This window comes from Xyrauchen texanus, chromosome 27, assembly GCF_025860055.1.
Source record: "Xyrauchen texanus isolate HMW12.3.18 chromosome 27, RBS_HiC_50CHRs, whole genome shotgun sequence".
NCBI classification, from domain to species: domain Eukaryota; kingdom Metazoa; phylum Chordata; class Actinopteri; order Cypriniformes; family Catostomidae; genus Xyrauchen; species Xyrauchen texanus.
This window is the reverse complement of record NC_068302.1, coordinates 3,450,504-3,461,479: the sequence shown is the minus strand read 5'-3', so window position 1 is coordinate 3,461,479 and position 10,976 is coordinate 3,450,504.

Sequence of the window (10,976 nt, the reverse complement as noted above, 5' to 3'; positions counted from 1 at the left end):
AGATGTTATTACAAAATGATTTACACACTCAGATATAATAATCAGGAAAAACATAGATGGGTTAACAGCTTTTTAAGGCGTACCTCATCAGCATCTGAGGGGAGCGGCGGGCTGGGAGTTCTAAAAGTTATATTATTTAATTACCTGTATTAACTTAATTACCTGTAACTAGTGTGTTCAACTAGCTCGATTCGAGTTTGCTCTTTTGAAAGTTGGTTGATTAACTAAACTGAGTCAAAAATACACTCAGTAAATAAACGATTAATCTGCGGGCGCCATCTATTAATTTAGAAAATTTAACAGGAAAAATCTAAACTTCACAAAACTCTATATTTCTCTGCAATAAATTACTTATTTGAAACAAAACTCAAAGTAAACTGAGTTTAACATGTTATTACATGAAAAAGAGTGTATTTTAAAATGAAGTACACACTTACCTGAATTATCACTGAGATTAACAGCTTTTCTCAGGCGTTCCTCGTCGTCATCTGCTTCTGAGGAGAGGGCTGAGAGTTCACCCGCCACTTATACCCTGAGCAGCGCATGCGTAAGTGTGTCCGCCATAGACAGCTATAATACGTAATAATATAATATATAATACGGCAAAATTGGGCTGTGAATATGTGTGTAACACGTCAATGAACATTGACCAGAATTTATAGCCTCGGCTGGTGAGATCATTGGATGCACCTGTGCCCAGGCTATAAATAGACGCGTCACCAGTGTGTCGTCAGATATATTTTTTTCTGAAGAGCAGTCGTGGGACATCACATTGCGGCAAAGAAGCGCAGCATCTCGTTCTGCTTTTTTCAGGGAACAAGGGTTACACTACGTAACCTGAGATGTTCCTTTTACAAAAAGCTTCACTAGGATGCTGCGCTGAGAAAAGCGCTTTGGGAACGAGAATACCCATGCCGCCGCACTGAGGCCGTCCGGACCGCTACGGTTGTGAAGTGTGCTCACAAGAACGCAAGAGGTCTCAGACATGAGCTTGAGATGTTGACTCAAGGACATAAGAGCCCGGAGTAGCATGAACATCCAAACTATAACCATTTGATGAATGTGTGCGGAGAGGACCAGTCTGCCACATCTCAAACTTGCTGCAGAGGGACCGCTCTAGCCATGGCTTTAGAGGAGGCGACCCCTCTGGTGGAGTGAGCCCTGATACCTACTGGCGAAGTGCGCACCTCGTAGGTCAGGGCAATAACATCCCTCACCCAATGCGACATAGTCTGCTTGGAGGTGGCCGGCTCCCATGGCAAATTAATAGTTGCCCTGACTTATGCCACTGGCTAATGCGGTGGACATAAGTCTAAAGGACACAGTCTGTGAAGTCCTTGCTGCTCCGGTGTTGCAAACGTCGGGGAGCAGAAGGCTTAGAGAGTGACCTGATGTAGGGTCGCGAAAGGCACCTTAAGCAGGTAGTCAGGATGAGGGTGCAAAATTGCTTTGGTCATTCCTGGGGCAAACTCTAAACAGGCTGGCAAAACAGACAGACAGAGCCTGTAGGTCCCCAATTCTCTCTAGAGATAATCGCTATAAGAAAAACCATCTTGAGAGTCAGAAGTCTGTCAGACACTGACTCTAGAGGTTCAAAGGAGGTCTCAAACAGACCCTCAAGGACTATTGCCAAGTCCTATGAAGAGGTCATGGTCCTAACAGGAGGCCACAGTCGCATGGCTCCATGAATGAAGTGAGCGAGTAGAGGGTGCCTCTGAAGGGCACTCCGTCCATCAAGGCGTGGCAAGCTGAAGTGGTGGCCACATAGACCCTGAGAGTGGTGGGGCATAAGCCTGCTGACTGTTCTTCCTGCGGAGAGTCCAGAACTAAAGCGATCTGGCAGTTAACTGGTTCTGCAATATGAACTTTTAATACAGGGAAACACATACAGGTGCATTCTGGGCCATGTATGCGCCACCGTGTTCAGCCCCAGAGGGGGGGACTGGGTGACTCGGGGAGAAGTAGAATAGACATTGCGCTGTTCATAGAGGCGAAGAGGTCCTCTTCCGCCCTGAAAAATCTACCCAGATTTGTTCCAAGTGGAGGGAGCCCTAGCACTTAAAATGGTCTCGATAACCTCAGGAGAAAGCCCTGTGCACCTCAGTTGGTACCCACCAGGGGCCAAGTATGAGAAGATTCCACAATTTGGGCCGGGGATGAACTACAGTCCCCTGTGCCTGAGAAAGAAGGTCCTTCCTGTTCGGAATCGCCCAAGGCGAGCCGTCGAGGGGAGAATTTAGCTCCGAGAACCATACCCTGTTCGGCCAGCGTGGCGCTATCAGTAGGAGGCAAGACCCTTGCTGGCGAACCAAGGCCAAGACTCCCGAGAGCAGAAAAACTGGGGAAAGAAATGTATACATACACATTCTGGGTCATGTATGTGCCTTTACCTCCAGACCCAAGGGGGCTGGGTGACTCGGGGAGAAGTAGAGGAGACATTGCGCTGTTCATAGAGGCGAAGAGGTCCTCTTCTGCCCGGGAAAAATCTCACCCACTACCTCAGGGTGGAGTTTCCACTCCCCCGTCGGTATTTTCTGTCTGGACAGTAAATCTGCTCGCATATATGGGCATCCAGGGATATAAACTGCCCTGAGTGACATGAGCTGCCCTTGGCCCCAAGGAGAATCTGACGTGCCAGACATTCAGCTGACATGAACGTGGATCTCCCTGATGGTTTATGTAAGAGACTACCCCTCTATTGCCTACCCGCACCAAGACATGTCAGCCTCAGGAGGAAGTATTTCAGGGCCAGAAATCAGAATCAGAATCAGAATCAGCTTTATTGCCAAGTATGCTTACACATACAAGGAATTTGTCTTGGTGACAGGAGCTTCCAGTCTACAACAATACAAACAATACCAAAAAGAGCAGCAAGACATAGGTAATTAAAAACAAAAAAGAACACAATATAAATAATTATACATATACGTACATACACTCACCTTCATACATACCCACATACACACATGTAGAAATACAGCCATCAACTCGAGACAGTTACTGTGATAACCGAGCTGACGACCCTCCTATTCCCTTTAAGCTGGATGACCACTTAAGGCCGCTACCCAGCCCATCAGGGAGGCGTCTGTCGTTAGCAGCATGCGACAACGAGACGCACCTTGAGTGGGACCCAAGGTAAGAAACCGGGGTCTGAACCACACAGAAAGGGAACAAAGCCCGCGGCGCATAACCCTTATTAGCCTAGGGGATTTGGCCCTTGGAAGAAACCCCCCTGGCTTTCAGCCACAACAAAAACGGTCTCATGAGCAGAAGGTCCAGAGGGATCACCGAGGACGCAGTCGGCCTGAGACCTAGTACAACCTTTACCTAGCCTGACTTCGCTCAGGGTATTCTTAGTGGACTCGATTCTAGCGGGAGACAGTTGTGCCCGCATTGTGATTGAACTCCATACGCTCCCCCGAAAGACAGTGTTCAGAGTGGGAGAGAGGACGATTTTCTTGGCGTTGAGCCTCAACCCCAGAGAAACTAGATGAGTTAAGACGATATCCCTTTGCTGAACTGCCAGTTCCTGGAACTGCGCTAGATCAGCCAGTCGTCTATGTAATTCAGAATGCGGATGCCCCGGAGTCGCAAAGGAGCCCGGCGCTGCATCCTGCATTTGTGAATGTGCGGGTAAAAAAGGGCTAGGCCGAATGGAAGAACCCGATACTGGAAGGCTTCGCCCACGAAAGCGAACCTCAGGAACTTCCTGTGTTGTGGCAGAACTTCTAAGAGAAGAAGTGCATCATGAGATCGATGGTGACCAGCCAAACGTGATGTTGGGCTTGTGACACAATCGTCTCGATAGGCAGCATCTTGGGCTTGAACACCCAGACTGGGCAGTTCAAGCCTTAAGATCTAAGGCAACCCCCACCCTCCTTGGGAACCAGGAAGTATTTGCTGTAATAACCTGACTCTCTCTCTGGAAGGGGAACATGTTCCGTGGCCCCTTTAATCAAGAGATTTTGCATTTCGTTCCACAGTAGACATGCCTGATCCGGTTTACGGTAGTGGAGACCACGCGTTGAAACACGGAGGGCGGCGAGCGAATTGAATTCTGTAGCCCTTTTCTACTGATCTTAGGACCCACGTAAAATATCTGGCAGAAGTTTCTACGCTGCCAGTTTCTCAGAGATGGGTATTCATTTTTTAACACTTCCTGTTGGGGGGGTGTTGAGTGTTCCACATCCTGGATAAATGCAGAAAGCAGCGAAAATCCCAACTTTTTGATGGGAACCTCTACCTCCCGAAACACCGAAGGCGGTGGGAATGGAGAGGTTACTTGGTGGTACCAGGAGGGGCGAAGTGGTGCAGGGGAGCTACCCCCAAAAGACTAGGCGCAAGACCATCAGGGTTTCTTTCTTTTAGAAATTAGGGTCCTGAGGTCTTGCTTTGGGGGCTGTTGAGGGCGACGAGACTGTCCCCAGTCACCGCGAGGGGGAGCACGACTCGCCACGCTTTGCTTTTGAGCCTCCCTTCTAACAGGATCGAGGAGGGTCTGGGTGGCCGACGGACCCGCCCCTTGAGTGCGGCGAGGAAAGAACTGCCCGAAGGCTTCCTCGTGGCTTTTCACCTCCTGGAACTTGGAGATAACCGAACTCATAGCGTCTCCAAATAGACCACAAGGCGAAACCGGGGCATCAAGGAGGATAACTTTTTCCCTGTCCTTGATGCCCGATAGGTTGAGGCAAAGGTGCCTCTCCGCACCTTTGGCTCAGAAAGATCTGTGGTTTGACGAAGCTCAGAAAAACCTCACTCGTCGAGCACAGTGCCCGCACTCAGGTCCTCCAGCAGGTCAGCCTGGTAAGCCTGTAACACAGCCATTGTGTGCAGAGCAGCACCAGCCTGACCTACTTCTTGATACACCCTCCCCTCTAAAGTGGAGGTCATCCTACAAGGCTTTGTGGGGAGAGATGGCTTTTTAAAAGACGATGCCGAACCCGGTGAGAGATAGCCTGCAAGCGTCTCTTCGACCGGCGGCATCATTGAATACCCCCGTGTCTCAGCGCTCATGATAGTCGAGTATAAATACGTCGAGGATACATGGACACGGAAGTATATGGGTTCCTCCATGAGCGAGAAAGCTCTTCATGGACGTTATCAAAGAAGGGAAGGGACTGATGAGGCGTTCCCTTCCCCTGTTCACCATACAGAAATCTATCTTCCAACTTGGAGGGTTTGGGGATCTCTTGTTGGCATGGCCAGTGTAGCTGAAGTCTGGCCACCGCACGAGTAACCACATCGAGCAATTTCTCCGCTGATTTGTTATCACGGACGGAACGCTCGGAAGCGGGTAGAGATTCAAGGTCCCCCTCATGAACCGAAGAGGCGCAGGAACGCGCTTCAAGATCATGGTAAGGACCAGCTGGGTCTGGGGAGAGAGTGAGGGAAAGGGAAGAACCCGTCTCCCGCTCCTCAGCCAGATCCATGCGAGAGCCCCACGAATGAAGTGTGGGCGCTGACTCCCGGAAGTAAGCGAGGCGAGTGCGAAGCATTCTGCCCGAAAGCAGATCACAATGCTTGCACCCGCCCCGCACCAACACAAGATATTTATATATATATATATATATTTATAGAAAGCAGAGAAAGGAGAAAAGGTTCACTGCGCACTGCCTAACCAAATTCTAACTCCTAGCAGAGGAAAGGAAGTTTTGACAGGCTTGTGAGAATGCACACAGAGAATGGGCTCTGAAAAAAATTGATCTGACGACTATTTATTTGGCCACAGGTTCATCCAATGATCTCACCAGCCGAGGCTATAAATTCCGGTCAATGTTCATTGACGTGTTACACACATATTCACAGCTGGTCACAATGTAGGATTGTTCCCAAAGCGCTTTTCTTAGCGCAGCATCCTAGTGAAGATTTTGTAAAGGGAACTGATGCATGCACGCAGAAATCCATGTCTGTGCGGCGCACGTCTGTGCGCTTGATATAACCATAGCCAGTGCAGCACGCACAGCCACACACACAAGTCCAGGGGCCGGTTGCACCAGCTATAAGTACGTTGCGTTAGACTAGTTGTGGCGTAAATCACCACTGAGTCACAACTTATGCACTACTAAATATTTGAGCGTTGTACCATTAAACTTAGGTAGAACGTAACCCTACGTATAAACAAAATTTAATAACATTAATGTGCTCATGTTTTGTGTGACAGAAATCAATCCTTTCGACATATATGATGATGTTGACATTTACACTCATTTACATTTATGAGAGAGAAGAAAATCGTCTCGGGTTATGACTATAACCCTTGTTCCCTGAGAAGGGAACGAGACACTGCGTCGTTGAAAACGACTCTTTGGGGAACGCTCCTTAGCGTGCGCCTCTGAATTATGAATGAAACTATTCCAATCTTGATTGGTGTTGCGTCATGACGTAACATGTGACGGCATAACCGGATGCATAAAAGTGACGCCGGCACACAAACACATTAGCCTAGCGATGAAGCAAGCCGCTCTCAGGCATTGAGGGGCGTGGCAGGACAACGCAGTGTCTCGTTCCCTTCTCAGGGAACAAGGGTTATAGTCATAACCCGAGGCGTTCCCTTCCGAGGGAACTCGCACTGCGTCATTGAAAGCGACTCTTTGGGGAACGAATGCCCACTAGGCCACGCGCCAAAAAGGCCTGCCCTAGAGTGAAACTGAACTCAGGCACTCAGCTAGGGCGAGAGCACACGTGCGCCAGGCGTACTAGGGAGGTGCAGAAAACCTGATGAAAGTGTGCGGGGTAGCCCAACCGGCTGCCTCACAGATCTCCTGGAGGGGCACTCCCGATAAGAGAGCCCTAGAGGACGCCATGCCTCTAGTTGAATGAGCCCTTATGGCCAAAGGTGAAGGCAAATTGCGCACCTTATAGGCCGAGATAATAGCCTGAACAATCCAATTACTAATGGTTTGTTTCGAAGCAGGGAGCCCCTTCTTAGGTGACCCAAAACACACTAACAGTTGGTCCGACCTCCTCCAAGAAGAGGACCTCTCGAGGTAAGCAGCTCAAAGCTCTGACAGGGCAGAGCAAATGGAGCCTCTCTTCTTCTGCCGACACATGAGGTGGAGGATGAATGCCTGCAGGACCGTGGACCGTGCCGTGTTAGAAGGCACCTTAGGCACAAAGCCAGGTCTCGGGTGCAGAATGGCTTTAACTCCGCCAGGGGCAAACTCCAAGCAAGCTGGTGTTACTGCCAGGGCTTGAAGATCTCCCACCTTCTTTAGAGAGGTAATAGCTAAGAGAAAAGCCATCTTGAACGTCAGGTCCTTGGGCGAGGCCGACTGAAGGGGTTCGAAGGGGGCCAGGGATAACCCTTCGAGAACCACCGCCAGATCCCAGGCAGGAACCCTGGACCTGGTTGTCGGTCTCATCCTCCATGTACCATGGAGAAAACTAATGACCAGCTGGTGCCTCCCCAGAGGCCCAGCACTCAATGGTGCATGGAAAGCCGCAATGGCAGCCACGTACACCTTAAGTGTGGAAGGGGAGAGACCCGCAGAGAAACGATCTTGAAGAAACTCCAGAACTGAAGCCACCGGGCAGTTAACTGGATCTACTTCATGTTCTCTACACCAAGTGGAGAACACATTCCACTTCAGGCCATATAATCTCCTAGTAGACGGAGCCCTAGAGTTAAGTATGGTTTCAACCACCCCCGCTGATAGACCAGCATTTAGGTACTGAACCCCCTCAGGGGCCAGACCCACAGTTTCCACAGCTCTGGACGAGGGTGGAAAACTGTGCCCCCTGCCTGAGACAACAGATCCCTCCTCAGAGGAATCTGCCATGGCGGAGCTATCAGGAGTGAGATTATGTCTGAGAACCATACTCGGGCCGGCCACATCGGGGCAACCAGAAATAGACTGATGCCCTCTTGGCGGACCCTTTCCAGGACTCCCGGGAGCAGAGCGATCGGGGGAAATGCGTACAGGCGAAGCCTCGGCCAGGCCTGTACCATGGCATCCAACCTCAGTGGGGCTGGATGTGAGAGGGAGAACCAAAATGGACAGTGGGACGTCTCTCGAGACACGAATAGATCCACTTTCGATGGTCCAAATTTGTCCCATATCAACTTCACCACCTCTGGATGAAGTCTCCATTCCCCGGGCCTCAGCCCCTGCCTCGACAGGATGTCTGCTCCCTGATTCTGAACCCCCGGAACATACATGCTCTGATAGACAGTATTTTCCCTTGGGACCAAAGAAATTATCTGATGCGCCGGTCTGCACAGAGGGCGCGATCTGAGTCCCCCTTGTCGGTTCAGATAAGCTACCACTGATGTATTGTCCGAACGTACTAGGACATGGTAACCTTAGATGTCTGGAAGGAAGCTCCTCAGAGCCCTGAACACAGCCAACATCTCTAGACAGTTTATGTGCCAAGAATGATGATGGTCCTGCCACAGACCCCTGGCAAAGCGACCGTCCATGACCGCGCCCCAGCCAGTGAGGGAGGCGTCTGTCGAAACGGTTTCCCGGCGACATGATGCTCCCAACACTGGCCCTTGGGTCAGGAACCAAGGTTTCTTCCATATTAGCAGAGAACGAAGGCATCTGCGCGTTACTCTGATTTTACGAAATGGATTCCCCTTGGGGGAGAAAAAAACCCCTTGGCTTTCAGCCACCACTGGAGGGGCCTCATGTGTAGAAGGCCCAAAGGTATAAAGTTGGATGCCGCTGCCATGAGGCCCAGCAGTCTTAGAAACTGCTTTACAGTGATGGCCTGGCCTAGCTTTAACCCGGACACCATCGCCAGAACGGACTCGATACGTGCAGGAGACATGCGTGCCTGCATCGTAACCGAGTTCCACACAACACCCAGAAACGTTGTGCACTGGGATGGTTGTAACACACTCTTTTTTGTGTTGAGTCTCAACCCCAAACTTCGAATGTGGCCAAGGACGACATCTCGATGCCGAACCGCCATTTCTCGAGACTGGGTCAGAATGAGCCAATCGTCGATATAATTCAGTATGCGGATGCCCTGAAGTCTCAGAGGAGCAGGAGCTGCATCCATACATTTGGTGAATGTGCGGGGAGAGAGTGCTAGGCCGAACGGAAGAACCCGATATTGGTAAGCTTCACCCCCGAAAGCGAACCTCAGGAACCTCCTGTGACATGGAAGGATGGATACATGAAAATAGGCGTCTTTTAGATCTATCGTGACAAACCAGTCCTCGGATCTGATCTGGCTCACGATGGCAGGAATAGTAAGCATTTTGAACCTGAACCTCCTCAAAGGCCGGTTCAAAACTCTGAGATCTAAAATCGGCCTCAACCCCCCATCCTTTTTTGGAACTATAAAGTACCGGCTGTAAAATCCGGACTCCCTGTCTGCATGAGGAACACGTTCTATGGCCTCCTTTAGCAGCAGAGATTGCACTTCTTGTTCCATCACCTGAGTCTGCTCCGGAACCACTGTAGTCTGCACCACCCCAGAGAATTTGGGGGGGCGGTGCCCGAACTGCAGTCTGTACCCTGATTTTATTATATGCAGGACCCATGCAGATATGTTGGGAAGATGATTCCATGCCTCTACAAAATCTACTAAGGGAGGCTGGTCCCGGGTGTTTTTTCGAGCACCGTTCTCGACTTCCTGAAGCGAGAGACCGGCAGGATTTAGTCGATACGGTTCTTGTGACCACAATGGATAATTTTTTTTTTTTATTTATTTTTTTTTGACACGAACGGCACGGCGTGCGTCCGCTGGAAATTGATGTGGCCCGAAGCGTCAGAGACGGCGGGAAACCGACACCGATTCCCTGAGGACGCCGCTGCGAGAACAACCTCGGTTGCTCTGCAGCGGGGAGAACTCTGTGGTGCGAGGAGCTGACTGATGGCTGGGGCTGATCTGCTTGCCCTACTCGATTTAGACTTACCTTACGGGGGAAGCATCAAGCAGAAAAGAGCTAACCTTTTCCTTTATCCCTGATAAATTCAGCCACAGATGCCTCTCTGTGGCCACCATAGCTGCCATAGAGCGGCCAATAGCCATTGAGTGCAGGCAAGAACCAGCCCGACCTGCCGCCATGTAAGCCCTACTTATTAAAGCAGATGTATCCCTGCAGGGCTTACTAGGCAGCGGCGGGGTTTTAGCCCATATCCCGTGCCACCAAAACATCGTCTGTAATCACCACACTGGGGCTGGAGACACGGGACGAATGCGGTTTACCCCATGATCTCGAGATATATATTTATATATTTTTTTTTTTGTGGAGATCGGGGAAAAACGGCAAACCCCGGCGCTGAGGTTGTGATCTGTGCCGCAGGAAACGCTCGTCTAATTTGTCTTTCAACTTGCGTTTCCTGCTCATTTTGTGGCCAGCTGATATCAAGTCTGGCCACGGCACGCGTCACAACCTCAATCAGCTCCTCATAAGCTTGGCCGAAAACTGGCGTGCTTGACTCACGGTCGATCGCATCAATGCTGAGCATATCCACTTCCTCGGAAGCAGAGAGCTCAAGCATTGGGACCTGATCGTGGGCAGAAGAAGCCGCGACGCGGGCTTCTGCACCACTCACAGTAGGCTCGGGATCCTCAAACGAAGAATGAGAAAGTGCCGCAGCAGTCTCATTCTCATCTGCAAGATCCCGCTGCGAACCCCACGATCTCAACCGCCGCGCTGCCTCAACAGACGCGGGACCAGATCCGTGGGGAACGCGAGCCTGACCGTGATCATCAAAGCACGCCAACCGGGAGTGCAGCACTCTCATGGGTAGTGCTTCACAACTTTCACAGGCAGATCCCTCGAGAGCTGCCTGTGCGTGCTGCGCTCCCAAACAATTCACACATAAAGCGTGCGTGTCCCTACCCGTAATGAAACGAGGGCAGGGGTGCACGCACTTCATGAACTGTTGGGTGGCCGTAATATTTTTAAATCAGACAAACAACACCAAATAAGACAAACAATACACATAGAGCGCTTGCTGAAGAGCGAAAGCTAATGTGTTTGTGTGCCGGCGTCACTTTTATGCATCCGGTTATGC